At 38.4% G+C, this 15,876-nt stretch overlaps 2 long non-coding RNA genes across 4 annotated transcripts in view; both read left to right on the top strand.

Annotated features, from left to right (window-relative positions):
* LOC140695602 (uncharacterized) overlaps positions 1-15,876 on the top strand; it is a 280,415-nt gene that overhangs the window by 96,284 nt on the left and 168,255 nt on the right. The window lies entirely within an intron of this gene.
* On the top strand, positions 9,065-11,118 carry LOC140695604 (uncharacterized). The gene is made up of 2 exons (XR_012071276.1): positions 9,065-9,126; positions 10,770-11,118. It is a non-coding gene; the product is annotated as an uncharacterized lncRNA (long non-coding RNA).

Here is a 15,876-nt window from a genome sequence, read left to right as displayed (position 1 = left end):
TGGCTTTTTTCACTCAACACTGTGTTTGGGAGAGTCAGCCGTATTTTCTGTGTATAGTTGTAGATTGTTCATTCTCCTTGTTGTATCGTGTTCATTGTGTGAATACACTAGATTGTGTTTATGCATTTCGCTCTTGATGGTCATTCAGGCAGTTTACAGATTTTGACTATTACAAATTGCTGTGATATGACGTAAAACTTGGTCTTTTCATGAACATTTATATGCATTTCTAAGAGCCAAATTGCTGAGTTACAGGTTTGTGTATGTTTAGCTTTGAAAGACATAGTTTTCCACAGTGGTTACACAATTTATACTCATACTAACAGTGTATTAGAGTTTTAGTTTCTCCAGGAGAACCTGGAGAATTTTCCATCTTTTTAATTTTCGTCATTCCAGTGAGTATGCAGTGATACTTGACTGTAATTTTTAATTCGCACTTCCCCAATGAAATATTTTCATAATTTTAAATATTTTTCATTTAGGTACTTTGGTTATGGATTCATTTTTTTGCCTACCTTTTTAATGGGTTTTTCTGGGGATTTTTCCTTAGTGATTTGTAGAGGTTTATTATATGTTCCAGATACTAACCCTTTGTCAAATATCTGTATTGCAAATATCTTCTCTTACAGCTTTTTTTTTTTAGCTAATACTTAATAAGTGTAAGACTTGAATGAAATTTTTCTCACAAGAGGTCACTTTGGGTTATTCTCCATCAAAAGATGACAGTTTATTTATGTATTTGCTTTACTGCCACCTAAGGATACAGGTGCCATATTCCGCAGCCCTGTCCTGATCTCAAGTGCCCTATTCTTGAAGTTAAAACCAGGAAGATGCAAGAAGCAATGAGCAAGGCTAGATCCATAATATTTGCCAGTGTACTTCATAGTCTCAGGAATAGTGCAAAATTTGGAATAAAGAGTTACATTTAATAGACATCAGAAAATTTATTCGCATTTGTAAGAAGTGAACCACATGTGTAACTGAATTAAATGCCACATTTTAGGAGGCCAGGTGATTCTCACTCAAAGGAAGAAGTGGTTTTTGGAAAACACTTCCCTTTTTGTTTGTAGGCACATGGCATGTTTGCAATCCTGGAATGACAACATCACTATTGTAATGCTGAGCCTAGCCATGAAGGTCATGTGTATCTTGGCCCATGCCTTCTATTTGTACACAGTGTAAGCACCTTTCTCTTTCTGTTACTCTCCTTCACTCTTTACTTAAATACATGTATCAGTTAAGAATGCATTCTTCTATAAATAGAAATTTAAACACATAAGGCTTATTGGTTTTATAGAGCAACAAATTCATAGGAGTCTAGAGCTGGTAGAGAAGCTCAAGGTCATCAGCGGCCTGGTTGCTTTCCATCTTCCCACTCTGTTCTCTGAAGTGTGTAGGCCTTTGTCCTCATGCTTATTGACTCAGGGTCACAAGATGGCTGCTGAACCTCCTGGGAGAGGGTATGTCTTCTCGGCAGGAAGAAGAGAACAAAAGAACTAAGTAGGCCAGTCCCTAATAGGCTTTGAATTCATGTTGAAAATCTCCAAGGACTTCTGCCTATTTCTTACAGCCTGAACTCTGACGTATGGCCATACCTGTCTCCAGAGCAAGCTAGAAAATATGACTTCTTTTTGGCTTTCTATCTGTAGCACTAGGGAGGGCTAGGGACACCATCCATAGACTGGCTGCAGAACCTTCATCTCCCTCTCTTTTCTCTTAAATATTTCCTTGAGCTATTTGTTATCATTATAAAAATATTAGAGGCTTCTAAGAATATTTGAAATAGAGGAACAAGCAAAAAAACTGTCTGTCATTTTAATATCCTAAATGGTCACAATAAATATCTTAGCTTGCATCTTCTACTCACTTCAGAAAACAAGAGCTGGCTGCTTGGGTACACATGGGTGTTGGCAGTGTTGCTGCTCTCAGAAGTCCTTAGTAGACAGAGAGGTAGGTAACATACATACACGGGCACACACAATTACATCTACATTTGTTTTTACAAGTATCTGTATAGTATGAAATCAATAGGTTCACACTGATGTATTTAATTCCAATCCCACATCAAAGGCTTCATTCCACTTGTCCTTTTCTCTGTATTTGTTAGCCCTTTGTTCACAGTGAGAAACCTGGCTCCCTTTATCCTCTCTGTATTTACTTATTTGATCAATTCTTTGTAACCAGCCTCCCGCCTCACCACCTTCTTCTCCCACCCCTCTGGGTGTCTTCCTAACTCTACTCAGCCTTCACCACCGTGCGCCAGGCTGCTCCCTCGCGTAGACACCACCTCCTCTTCCCCTTTGACCTCAGAGCCTTGCTCTTCTTCCCCTCCTACTTCCTAGAGAAGGCCCTTCTCGCCCACAAATGCTCTAGCTTCTCACTGGCTCAGCAGAGCACCTACTTCCCATTCTCCCACCTGCCTGGCTTGGCCCTACCTGTTAGTTTTGGACTGAATCATGCAGGCAAGGAAGGGAAGGGGAGAAGGATACAGAAAAGAAACTATTTGCCCTTTTATTTTATGCTATTTTCTGATATTAAAATTTTTCACTTTCTTTATGGTTATTCTTTTTTGGTGATTTTTAAAATAATCTGTTTATGTTTAAAATGTGATGCCCTATAGAGATACTACAAATCTATTATTTTTTCCAAGTTTTGGGGCATTTAGTTATCTAATAATTAGGTATTTTATCATTTAATATGAGGGGATGATCTTAGCTTTTTTTTCCTGTTATTGCAATACCATCTTCCTTTTTTTACTTTTATCATTTTTCATTCTTGTAGCTTCCTTTATCCCTTTTCTTTGTTTCTAATTGCATTGAATTCTTCTCTTTGTACTTCTGTGTTTCCTCAAATCCTGCCACCAGAGATTACACCCTCTACAACTCTGCCCTGTGATGCCCTCTGCTTTCCGCTCTGCCATCCTCTGAATGCCTTCTTCCACCCTTTGAGTAATAGCTAGATTTTAGGCAATCAGGTTGAGTCATTCACAGTAATGAATGTCAAATAAATCAAAGATATGTGAGACTCTCTCTAAGAAAGGTTAGGGAGAGAGAGCCCTGTGATTCTCTAAGATCTTCCAGCCCTAGCTTTCAGTCTGCAGCTGAAGTCAGCAGAATTATTGTTTTGTTCTTCCCTGTGAGAAGACTGTCTTGCCCTAAGCAAAGTGTGACTTGCTAATACAACAGATTTCTGTCCCAGGTCAAATATTTCACCTGTTGGAAAAGGTACGTTTAGAGGTTCCAGAAGCATCCCAGTACAGCTCCCTCGATCCTCCTTGTTCTTTCACTCCTCTTTCCCATGTAAACAGAAGCATGCTTAGCCTGCATGTTAAAAACAATCATGGATGTGAACTGCTTTACATTTATGTCTCAATATGATACCATGAAAGAAGCAGTTACTCATTTCACTATAGCAGATTTTATGTTATGCTATCATTTACATTTTCTAATGTATCTCCAGTCTTTAAAGTACAATGGCATAGTAATCAGACTGCAAGTTAAAATAAGTAAAGATTAAGGGACCAAAGAGATAAAGATGAGGTTTACAGAAAATTACTTGGAAAGACTAAAAGACAGTGAATAATTTTACTGTTTTGATTCCCAAGTGAATGCATTTGTGAGGAACTTTGTTTTAGAAACATGGCATATGTCCTGAGTGAAGTCAGAGAGAACACTGAAATGATGTGATTATAATTAGGAAATGACTGGGGATTGGGAGGGAGAGAGTATATAACGTATTTGTGAGCTAAGTGATTTTTGACAATTATCTTCAAGGTGAAAATAATAAGCCAACCCTTTGCCCATCTTTCTGGAACGTACAATCAACTCTTGATTATGTAAGGGGGCAGTGATGTGAATAATCAGCAAAGAGTGGAGCGTTCCCTACACTTTTCCATTATTGTGGGCAAGGGGTGGTTGGTTCAGATTGTTTACTAGATAGAGGAGAAAGAGTCTCCTTTCTCCTCAAACCTTCAACACTTCTTCCTTACTTCTCATTTTAAGCTGTAACTTTGTTTCTTATTTCACAGAAGTATTATTTCATAGACGTAATCAGAAGAGAATTTCCCTATCTTCCTAGCCTCACATTATTTAATCCCCTGCATCTATACACATAAATTCTACCTTTCATTCTTCACAATGGATGAAATGTATTTCTAGCTATGGCAACACCCTCCATTTCTCCTCTCCCTTACCACACCCCCGCCATTTACTCTTAAGACCCTACTCTCTGTGTCCTAATCAAGGACACTGCTCTAGCAAGTCTTCTTTTCTCTCTTGCTTCATCATTTTTTGCTTTTTAACAGATAATTTCGTTGAACAAACACATAAGCTTTCTCCTATCTTAAAAGCAAATAATAATAGCAAAACTCTGAAAATTCCCTTTACTCAATTTATTTGCTCTTCTTCAGAGAAAAACTCCTAGAAAGGGCTGTTCTATACATACTGTATGTCCTTTGTCCCCATTTGTCTTTGAGCCCACCTGATGACCATGATGTCGCTCTCATAAAGGATACTTTTATGTGGCTAAATGGAATGATCAGTTCTCCTTGTCTTACCCAGCCTCTCTGCGTCATTGTATGCAGTTAACCATTTCATTATTCCTGAAACACGTTCTTTAGGTGAAATCTCAGATGCCATCTTACCTTGTTCTTATACATTGCTAGAGGTTCCTCCTTAGTCCCCCCTCATTGCCTTGACCTTAAAAGTTTGGAGTGCAATTTCCTATTGTGTCTTTCATTTGTGGGGCTTGAAATACTCTCTCTAACCAAGCACTGCTTTGCCTAAAAGCTCTTTTCCCGTGTAGATAAACAGATTGTTTTTTTTTTTTTTGGTGTTGTTTTGTCTTGATTTTTGTTTTTGTTTTGTTTTGTTTTTACTGTCTTGAGTTCTCTGATCAGATATCGGGTTTTCAATAGACTCTTTCTTGACTAGCCTGTGTAGAAGAGCCTCCCCCACCACTCCCAAGCCTCCTACCTTTGCTTTGTTCCTCAGCTGTAATCAACAACTAGCATGCTGTGTATTTATTGGTTAAAATTTAAATGAGAATGTAAACTCGCCGAGTCAGGCTTTCTGCTCTGTGTGCTGCTGAGCCCTAGCACCTAGAACAGCACCTGTCACATCGTAGGTGCTGAGTAAGTATTTATTAAATGGCTAAAACTGGATAGTAAGGGAAACAAGCACTTCTAATTTGTTAAAAAGTTCTAAGGGCTGGATTTGTGTCATGTTTGGGTCATGATGGGAAGAGAGAGAAGGATGTCTGTGTGGGGAAGAGAATGGGGGCCAGAACCCAAATGTCAGCTGTTCAGCACCAAACTAAATAAAATCCTTGGAAGGGAATTCTAGTTCTGTCTAAATGATGAGGAAGTGGTTCATATAGTTTAAAGAGGGATGATAGACTTTGTAAGACATCAAAGTAACCAATTAGGAGATGCTCATGTAGAGTTGGACAACCCCAGAATTTTGGGGGGTCAGCAGTAAAGCAAACCTGAGATGTGCTACATAGGAGGAACTACTTCCAGGAGAAAAAATCTCCAGGACTAACTGGCCCCATGAATTCCTGAAGTTTGTTTGTCACAAAACTGTAACTCCTTCAAGAATATATATTTTTTAAGATGAGGACTAATTTTTTTTTCTTAAGAAGTGTTTTTGGCTTATGGGGAGAGGTAGCAGAAAAAATAACAGCACATTATGTATATGAAAATCAGCAGCCACAATGCAATGAAAATAAGGCAATGAGATTTTAAAATTAAAAATATTCTAATTTCAAACCTCCTGACTCTTACTATTAAAAAAGTTCTCCAAGACTACAAGATATAGCTTTAAAAGCTCAAAATCTGTTTTGATCTTAGCTCTACTGCAAAACTAACAGAACAGCAAAATGGGGAATTTCTTCAGTTTCTTTGTTTGTATATTGAAGATGCTGGACTGGACTAGAGTTAGCAAATACAGTTCATCTTCTGGGCCAGCTGTGATCTGTGGGCTAAGGCCAGCCTAGAATGCTGTGTGGATAAGCACTGGAGACCATACCTAGGCTCAGCAAAAAAGAAACCTGAAATTGATTGGTGCTGTCTGCCTTGGGTTTAGAAAAGATGAATGGCAGCATGTGTGTGTTGTGTCTTTGCTATCCTGGACTACACAGTCTCTAAGATATATTTCAGTTCTAAAATTTTATGATTGGGAATGCCTAGTATGTTATGTATAGTCTTTGCAATAAGGCAATGATAAGATTTTATATGTAAGATAATAGAACATTCTTTTTAGTGTATTTAGATCTGAATATCTTTCATAACAATTTCTTCTAAAGGTTCTGGGATTTTTATGTTACTCAGAATATTTCTGCATGGTGTGATGAGTGCAACATGGTAAATGTATACAAAATGTACACAAGTGATATTTTGCCATAAAAAACTCAAGTGAACATCAATTAATGTAATTAACCTAAAGCAGGTTTTAGTTTAATTTAAAACAATGTTGCATTTTTACCCACTAGTCTGGTGTTGCCTCATGATAAGCCCATAGAAGGTACTACTTTGGCATCCAGGAAATGAAGCATTTCATCTGCAATCTTTCTGAATTAATATAGAAACTTCTAGAATTGAGTGACGCTGTCTAAGTTAAAAGAAATATAATGGTGAGAAGTAAGAGAGAATATCTAGAGATATTTAGAGATAATTCAACTTTAAACATGGAATCTTAATTATGATGCAAGCATGTTGCCAAAACATAGCCTCCATACCCTGCTTACTGAATTGAGACTCAAGGACAGGGTTTTGGATGAAGTAGAAAAAGAAGCTTTATTTCTCTGCCAGGCAGAGGAGGTCACAGTAGGCTACTGCCCCTAAGACTGTGAGTCTGCTGGGGAGAGAAAGCAGGGGATTTTATAGTAAAAGTTCAAGACCTCAAGGGGTGGAGCTAGTTTCCATAGAGATCACATACAGGGTAACAAAAGCTATTCTTGTTTTTGCAGATGCAGAGGAACCCTTCCCTCTGCTGGGTGTGAAGTTCACCTCTGGCTTTGGGACTCTCTTAATAGTCTTGTACCTAGAACAAAGGATGCATAGAAAGGGGCTCCATGGAAAAGAGCTCTAGAGAAAGACTTGTGCAGTTTAAAGTCAGATTGATAAATGCTTTTAGCCTTTTAAGCAGGCTGAGGCCTGAGACCTCCTGCTGTAGGCTGAGGCTTGCATCTGGAACAACAGGATACAAGGAAACCACAAGGGGTCAAGTGGAGGACATTGGGGTCAGGAGCAGGGAACTACAGGCAAAAGCATGATCCCTGCATGCAGCGCCACATGCGGGTTGGGCAGACCACCCAAGCCTACCCCCTTTCCAGCCCAAACCTGCTCAGCAAGCATGAGAAAAACCCTTTAAACCATTATAGTTAAGCAGTTACAAACACCATTACAGATATCAGATGGTCACTAATGATGATAATAAGAGTCCTGCTCAGTTACAAACATGGTCTACTTCAATTTGTATTTCTCAGAGTAGTTCTTCCCTGCCCCCCATGTAGGTGAAGTATATGTATCTGATATAATTTCATATATTTTTCAAGAAAGTATTAAAATATGATACAATTATGTTACTGACTGAAAAGTACCATTATGTTTGGAGTATTTTTCGTGCAGTAACCTAAGTGATCACAAGAAGGAAATGTCAGTTTGTCAAAGTAAGCATATGTTCTTCATGTAACTATTAAATGTGTCTCATTCATCTTCAGACTTGGCACTGAATTTGGCAGTTAAGTCCTTACAATTTTTGAATGGAAATAATTTAAATAGAACTTTGGATAAATGTACTTGGAAATACATTATTTTATATATCATCCTGAAGTTATTTGCGGTGTTTGGATGATCTGAACTCATTTTCTCTAATTTCTAATCTTTGATATATGATCAAGGGACTTTTTTTCTTTTTAAGAACTGAAAAGGGCATTTAGAAATCATCTAATTCAATCCTCTTACTTTCCTTTCCTCTCCTTTCTTTAACTTTATATTTTATGTGATTTCTATGATCATTTTGGTCATTTGGTTTTACTTTTGTTTCCCCATCTGCCTTGTCTTGCTCTTATTATTTTAGAACCAATACAATGAAATAAGCCAGATCCCACTTTCTAGAAGAAGCTTAGTGTCAGCCAAACACCTGGTTCAAAGTGAAATGTCTGTTAAATTAAGGGAACAATGGTTTGCTTTCACACCCTGACCAAATTGTCTGATTTTAGTCTGGACTGGGTTGATGGTTTTCCACTCAGACTATCTGATTTAGTCCTTTTAGCAAGCTGATTTGATCAACTGAGTTTATTTTGCCTGCATTGCAGTAATCTCTCACTAATTGCCTCAAGGTATGCATGCTGTGCAAGCAACTCAAGGGCTGGAGATTTTGTTTTTTGTTTTTGGGGTTTGTTTTTGGTTTGCTTTTTGTGTTTTGCTATTTTTTACAAAGCAGTTTTCTCCTGATGACAGGATCCATATTGTGTTTAATTTTTTTTTTTTTTTAGCATCTTGGATGGTGCTTTCTACCCAATAGGCTCTCAGTATTTGTTTTTTGAATCTCTATGTATTCTTTTACTTGAGATGAATATTAAAAGGTTTACAGTAATTGTGGTTCTGATATGAATTCCTCTGGAATCTTAATTGAATCACTTTGATGTTCTCAGCTCTTTCAAGTCTTCCTTTGTCTTTGAAGACACGTTATGGGATCTTATTCTGAAATCTGAGATGCTTTCAACAGTTACTAGTACCCTATTCATTTCCTTTTCATTTTCTAGATTTATTGAAACTCCAGAGTTATTTTTCATTGAATATTATTCATAAGCATATAGATAAAAATTTCTGAATAAAGGGTACCCGAGGAGATGTATGTAATTAAGTCTCCTCTTGTCAATAATGAACCACTACAGAGGAAAGATGAGAATTACGGTGTTTAAGAACGTTGAAGGAAATCCAGTAGTGGGAATCATGTAGCACCACAGGGATTCAAAACCAGATGTAGACCTGTCTCTTCATTTTACATGTACAGAAACACAATCAAAGAAATACTAAGTGAGTTGTTCAGGATGCATACTTGTTATTGACTGAAGGATCCGGACTCCTTTTCCAGTGCTCTTTCAACTCCACTCTCCTGGGAGGTAAGTCATAAGATCCCCAGATATTCACACTTCTCTCTCAATCTCTGTTCCTGCCCTTTCTTCTATCTAGAGGAAATCACCAATGACCAGGTCTCTGTAAACCTTTTCATGAAACAGTGAAAAAAGAAACAGTAGAAGATGCTGCTGAGCTGTGTTTGGGAGACTGGGTAAGGGGGGAATACTGAGTGGTTAAACATGGAAGATTTTATACGTCATGGTTCTCTAATATTTGCAGTTTTAAGAAAAACTTCACCAAGTTGCATGGGTTTTTACAGCAAAGACTAGCCATCTCATAACCATCAACACTCCCCAGCAATTATTTTCTTCCTTTTTCTTGCATTCCACTTTAGGGTACTTTAACTGTCAGAAAATCAGAAAGAGCTTTTGCACTTTAAGCAATCTTCCCAAACCCTTCTCTAGTAGACACACGGTGAGAGCAATTTTGAAGCAATCCTTGGTTTGTCTTCCCATTGCCCTTTCACCCCAGATGTAGCTTTCAGCTAATGAGCTCTCCCTGACATCTCAATGAGAGCTATGCACTGCTCTACCTGGAGAGGTAGATTGGGGGAGGTCACACAACTGTAGCCTTGCTGGGATTTATTTGTAAAAACCATATTTTGTTTCGCTGCTTGACACCTAACATGTCAGATGCCCAAGTGCTCACAATTTCAAGGTTCCAGTGAACTGAAGCTTGCCATTTTAACTTTAAGTCAACCTCTTCCCTCTGTTTCTGCCTCTTATCTTTAGGTATTACCAGTCCCAAGTCATAATAAAACCCATTTTTATTTTGCTTTTTTAAAATTTGAAGAAATATTGAATGCTAGGACAGAATCACTGGACTTATTTCTACAGGCACGTCACTTAGAGATTAAAAGGCAATGAAAGAACAAGAACCCCTCAATATTTTTAGCATGCACTGTGCTTTGGAAGGCAGCAAATCAGAGGGCTGTCCGCACTCTGCTAGACCTTCAGAGAAGAATGAAGCCAATTAATGTGCAATTACTGGCAGCAGTGCTTTATTTGAAGGGTCTTTTACAATGAAACTTTTTAACAGGATAACTGTAGACATCTGCTTCATGTACCTTAGCAGCAACATACCAGTATTTGCTAAGATCTTCTGAGCTTTTACAGCTTTACACAAAAGGACATATTGGCAATTCCGTTTTCCATGTAATAGGCATACTATGCAAAATACTGAGCTGGAATTCAGCATTGTTGTAGAAATGCTCAATGTCATCAGAGCGATTGACTCATTCCACCTGGCTTTCAGACATTTGGAGAAGCAAAACATATGTACCTTAATTGCAATGTGTGGGCCTAATGAACATGCAGGCGTTATGTTATACCAAATGCGACAATCGACATGATGGCAAGCTACTTAAGAACATGTCACAATGTTTGGTTTTTTAAGAGGTTTGCCTTTGGCAATGTTTCAGAGAAGAATAGGTTCCTTACATTTGCAGTCCTGTGAGCCAATAATAAAGTGTTCGGCATATGAAGCTGGTATTTATTTTAAATTGCTATGTCAATATTTTTGTTTAAAAGAAGGTTTGATTCCCTGTGGACTCTGTTGAAGCGTCTATCACTTCTTTTTTATTTGAGTTTGATTTAGCTTCTTTTCCCCCTGATTTTGTGTTTTGCAGAATGGCTTGCATGAAAGCTTTCTGATTGGGTTGAGGGGGGATAAAGTTGCTGTGTGAATTTCAAAGCTCAGAAAATGTAAAAAAGAAGCAACCACTTGCTGAAGGCATCAGAGAAGTGACTGCAATCAAGCAGTGTGGGTTTTGTGACCTTGAAGCTTCCCAGAATAGCTACCACATTTGGAATAATGGAAGCCCTGGATTCAAATGCCTCAGGATGACATCACCGGCAGCCCCCTTCCTCCTACTGATATGTCTCCAGGCTTTACGCCAATGTTTAGTCCGTTAGCAGGAATCCAGAAAATCAGGCTTTTGTTTTTGAAAATACAAAATAAAGGCAGCCATTATGGAATATTGCATAACTGATTTAATCCTAATGTGATGTCAAAACAAATTTTCCCAGTAGCTGAGAGAATGCTTTATCTACCGCAGATACAGTTGCCTTGTTGATGCCGGGTGCTCTTCCAATAAATTGTTGGGCGGTTCTGTTCATGAACTCTCACAATTCTCCATCCCAGGCACATTTCCGTGGGTAATTAAAATGGTCTTTTTATAACAGCAGTATGAAATGGTATGCATCATCTATACACGCTGAGCTGAAAAAATATTGTATTCATAAATTAAATTGGACATTTTGAAAGGTTAACGCAAAAAGCTACTTTGCTCTTGGTAATCAATAAGGAAAAAAGGATTTCAGGTAATTAAAATCTGTGAAGTGAACATTTCTCATTTGGAACCTATTAAAAAGAATATAAGCAGACAGAGGCAAGAGATAAATATGGAAAACAAGTGCTTCACATTTTTTGTTCTATGTTGGCAAAGGAATGTAACAACATTTATTCTGCAATCTGAAATAACATGTTTTTACAGATAATTAACAAATTTTATACCATTTGTACCTATACTTAAATAGTAATTACTTAATTTAAGCACTAGGTTGCAATTTTAAAATATACCTGTTCTATATTTGGGGCACTGGTTTGGCTGTTGTGTAGGTCTTCTCTACTCAAAAGTTTGACCTAGGAACCAGTATGCAGTGTGGGCGCTTGTTAGAAATGCAGAAATTCAGGCCCATCCCTGACCTACTGAATCAGAATCTGCAATTTAATGAGATCCCAAGATGATTTACATGTACATAAAGTTCAAGAACAGGACTTTGGGTGATTGTCCTAGTAAGGTGGGTTACCTCTTAAAAATCATGTTCATATTTTTTTAGGCCCAGATCAGTAGTGTTTCCTTCACTAAATGTGAGGATAGTAACTGACTCTGCATAGGTTGTTCTAGAGCTGACTGCTCACAATGTAGCAAGTAAGAGACATAAATACTCATTGAGAGTCCAGCCAGAGGCCACATCCAATACTTTCATCTAGGCCCTTGTTGATACAACTTTTCTCTTTGCCTAATGGCAGTGTTCGTTTCTTTCTTTGCCATTTGCCTTTCAAAATTTGATCTCTTGTTCCAGGTTAGTTTTCTTTGCTGGACTTTAGAAATCACCTCTGTGGATTTTTTTTAAATTCCTTTGTTGGAATATTCTCAACACTTCAGAATTTTTCCTAGAGTTTTGACCCTAGCTATAGATACTCAGCTCGACTGGACTAAGGATTGCCCAGATAGCTGGTAAAATATTCCTGGGTGTGCCTGTGGGCATTTCTGAAAGAGATTCGCTTTGAATCTGAGTACTGAGTAAAGCAGGTGGCCCTCCCCAGTGTGGGGGAGCATCATCCAATATGTTGAGGGCCCCAACAGAATAAAAAGGCAGAGGGAGGGTGGATCAGCTTCCTAGTCCACCCTCTCCTAACCTTGGACTTTGCACGTCGGCTCCTGGTTCCTGGGCCTTTGGATTCAGACTGGATTTTATGCTACTCGAATCACCCTCATCCCTCCTGCCCTAGGTGGATAAATTTTTTGATTACCTGTAATTCCTACTTCAGATCTCAGGCATACAGTTCTGCTTGATACAGGATGCTAGAGTACAAAATTCATTTTGCTTTCTCTTTAGTTTCTGTATAGCTCTTAGAACACTGAAGTAGCATATGCTTCATTTTAGTTTTGACATAATGTTGCAAAGATGTATTGTTTTTATGCTAGAAGAGACTTTTTTGTTAAGGATTAAAATAAATGGCTATGACTTTTAGACAGTAACTATAATATAGACATTTGTAATTTTTTTCCGATGAAAGGTGAGGTCCTGTGCTATGTGCTCTGCAGTGTAAGGATGAGTTATAAAATACATGGTTTAGAACATCTAGCACATGTAACTGTAACACAGGTAGGCCAGTGTATAAGGGCTCTGAAAATAGAAGTGACAGGAAGGGCATTAGGTGCTCAAAGTAGAAAGAAATCACATCTGGCTAATATTTAGGAAAAGGCTCAAAGAAGTGGCAGTATCTGAATAGAACCTAAATGGGATAGGGAAATGGTTCTCCCAGCCAGGACATAGCAAGGGCACAGATGCTAAAACAGATTTATGTAGGATGTACCCATAACCATAATGGACATTAAGGTGAAGCTGAATATATGTGAAGGCAAATGGTGGGAGACAGAGGAATCTGAGCACAATGTGTCAAGCATATGAACTGGATTTCTAGAAAGAGCATAATTGTTAGTGACAAAAATGGGAGAAAAATACTGCTGTAGGGAGAAAGGACACAAAGTTCAGTAACTTCGTGCCTTAATGCCTGACAATGGAATGCTGGCCTTGAAAAGGTCACACTTAGCAACTAAGGAATGTTTATGAAGTCTTTGTTGGTGTAAGCTACCTTTCTCATCCAGATGGAAAAAGGATATATGTGTTAGAAATCAGTGGCACCATCAAGTGATGCGCAGCCAACTAGCTCACAGGCAAAATAATGCATAGGTCATACATTTGGCTGAATGGGTCTAATAAATTCAGAATCCAGAAAACCCACTGATCAAACTTTGCATCTCAGGACAGATGAAACAATGTGGTTGGATCTCATTAACTAGAAGAGAGCAAGTAAGATAATGGTGAGTGGAGACTAGTGCAATGAAGGAAGCACTGACCCAGGACTTACGACAGGGACCACAATACAAATTCTGCCCTAATTCACTCTGTGACTTGGCAAGTCACTGCAACTTTCTGAGCTTAAGTGTCCCCATCGCAATATGAGGACAGTCCCTGTTCCTGGCCAATGTGATTACATTTTGCCTAATTTTCTAGTTCTTTTGAAGATCACAGTGAACAAACATTTCAGTTGGGAGACTGTGCCAACCAATATGGTGAGGTGGAAATTTAAAGTTTTTTTTTTTTGAATATCAAAATAGTAAGAATTTTGTTGAATCTACATTCCACATCTTGATGCACATGGAACGATTATTGGACACTCAGGCATTAGTGGTAGAGGTGTAGAGTTTGAGCCCAAGGTCGTGTTCACTGCCTTTTTGACCACTGGACTGCTGGAGGAATCAGAGGAGGGTGGGAGTTAGAAGCTATGCCAGGGCACATCTGAAGGTGGCTCTGTAGAACAGGACTCGACATGATGTTGAGCCTTCAACAAAAACGTTCCACCCCAAGCTTATTCCTGAGTCCGTGATGCTTAGGCTTCAAGTAGTATATTTTTGGTGATCTTACAATGTGTGATTAAGACTTTGGTTCCCACGTGTCACACAGTTTATGCACTGAAAGGAATATTTGCCAATCAAGTAAAATATTTCAATTGAATATTTAAAAAAATTCTGGTGGCTGTAATCACCTTTCATTACAATTTTCTGCAAAGTCACTCTGGAAAAAAATACTGCAAAAATAGAAAAAAGGTTTATTTTTAGAAAATTATTCACAATTACTGCCAAGTGAGTTAAATTCCTAAGCATTTAAATGTTAAGTAAAAGACACTGCTAACTTGACCTCCTTCAATTTTCATATGGAGGCTTGTGAAGTTTGGGTAGAATAAAGAGAAAAGCACCTTTTATTCCCAAAGGCTTTTTAAAGCTGCCTTTAGTAGGCACTGTGCGTCTTCTCTTTGTAATCTCAGGTTTTATAGTCTCCTTTATCAATTGTGAGAGGTGTGGAAGGCTAGTTTATATCTTTCAGAAGGGACACCTGGGTCAACAGGTTGAAAGAACTTTGAAAGTTACTTGTATCTTTGCCAGTCACTGCATTGTGTGAGAATCATCGTAGATGGTGTGTAAACTACCTTTGAATAAGAGGCAGAAAATGGAATTTATCAGGGGACAATGCCCTTTGTTTAGAAGGAGCAACAAAAGATGAATAGAAGGACATAGCCAGTCTTCTGTGCTTAGTGTCCCATTTTTCCAGATAAAAAAGGGGATTATATTCAATCTTGATTGTGCACGGAGGCCTTTGGTACTTTAAGGAGATGGAGGAAGAAGGGAAATGAAAAAGAAATAAAGAGACCAATATGTTCTTCAACTGTGACTTCTAGCAGCTGCATTTAAAAAAACAACCATTACATTTTGTGAGTGTATCTGTGAGGCTTATCCATTATGTGTGCAAACACAATCTGATTAGTATTTGTTATAAGCTCGTCTTGTCTGTTTTTATTACAGACATCACCTTCAGATGTGGGGCCACTGCCGCTATTAAATCAGGAATATTTAGCTATTATTTGTAATAAATGTCAGCAGGGCTGAACTGAAGCCAGCAGGAAATGTTCAGGGCAGAAAACACACTGACATTCATTCATGCAAATTTGTACCACTGGTAGAATTAATCATAAAGAGGGAGGGTAGAGCATACAATGCATTTATATTACTGGTTTGGCCAATTCTCCTTCTTCCTGAATATGAGAGTTATAATGAACAGAAAGCAATCTGCTGACAAATAGTCCCATGTGAAGCGCAGGCAGCGAGATTAACTTTCCAAAGCAGGCATGTCTGAGTTTATAGTGGACCACCCTTCTTTCCCTCCACACTGCCCTGGCCATCTGAGGCAGCTTTGCAGTGTCCTGTTTTCCTCTTTAAAAGACATCTAGATTTAGCATGCACATAACTCTTACCTCTTAAAAAATCACAGGGACACTCTAAAGAACATTCCATGGATTTTTACTGAGTGTTGGTCAGACTTAAGCCTATTAAAACTCAGGGTGCTTGTTACATCACACGGGGAAGCTGCGGCAATAGGAGCGTGGCT

This window comes from Vicugna pacos, chromosome 3 (assembly GCF_048564905.1).
Source record: "Vicugna pacos chromosome 3, VicPac4, whole genome shotgun sequence".
Lineage (NCBI taxonomy): Eukaryota > Metazoa > Chordata > Mammalia > Artiodactyla > Camelidae > Vicugna > Vicugna pacos.
The sequence above is the reverse complement of the archived record's forward strand: the minus strand, read 5'-3'. Positions and strand labels throughout refer to the sequence as shown.